Consider the following 430-nt stretch of genomic DNA (forward strand, 5'->3'; position numbering starts at 1 on the left):
CGTACCTGTCGCACAGAGACACTGAACGCCCGCCCGCCCGGCCCCCGCCTTTTATACCGCCGCGCCGGCCTCCGGGCCCCGCCCACCAGGGCTGACGCTACCAATGGGAAGGCAGAGAGCGGGTTGACGGGCGGGCGGTGCGACCAATAGGAGCGAGGCGGGCCCCTCGCGCCGTTCAAATGGTGTCAGGCGCGGCACAGCCCGTGAGGGCAGCGGGGGCTCGGCCGAGCCGGGCCGGGCACACCGGGSACACCGSGAGTACCGCCCGAGCGGCGGCGGGGCCGGGGCGCCGCTTCCCTGCGCCGCTTCTCTCGCGCAGGTGAGAGGGGGGCGGTGCCCGTCCCGGTGGGCGGTCCCGAGCGGCCGCGAGGGCGGGGGCGCGGCACGCCCCGCCCCGTCCCGCCCTGTGACACCCGCGGGGCACGGCGTA

The 430-nt window shown here is 77.6% G+C and overlaps 1 protein-coding gene across 1 annotated transcript in view; it reads right to left on the bottom strand.

Moving 5' to 3' along the window:
* IER5L (immediate early response 5 like) overlaps positions 1–155 on the bottom strand; it is a 1,630-nt gene extending 1,475 nt beyond the window's left edge. The window contains exon 1 of the mRNA XM_057374614.1: positions 6–155. The gene's annotated coding sequence lies outside the window, so the exon portion shown is untranslated. The remainder of the gene's footprint in view (positions 1–5) is intronic.
* Positions 156–430: the final 275 nt, after the last annotated feature.

This window comes from Malurus melanocephalus, unplaced genomic scaffold (assembly GCF_030028575.1).
Source record: "Malurus melanocephalus ecotype Western Australia unplaced genomic scaffold, MMel_1.1 scaffold_230, whole genome shotgun sequence".
In the NCBI taxonomy this organism is placed as follows: Eukaryota; Metazoa; Chordata; class Aves; order Passeriformes; family Maluridae; genus Malurus; species Malurus melanocephalus.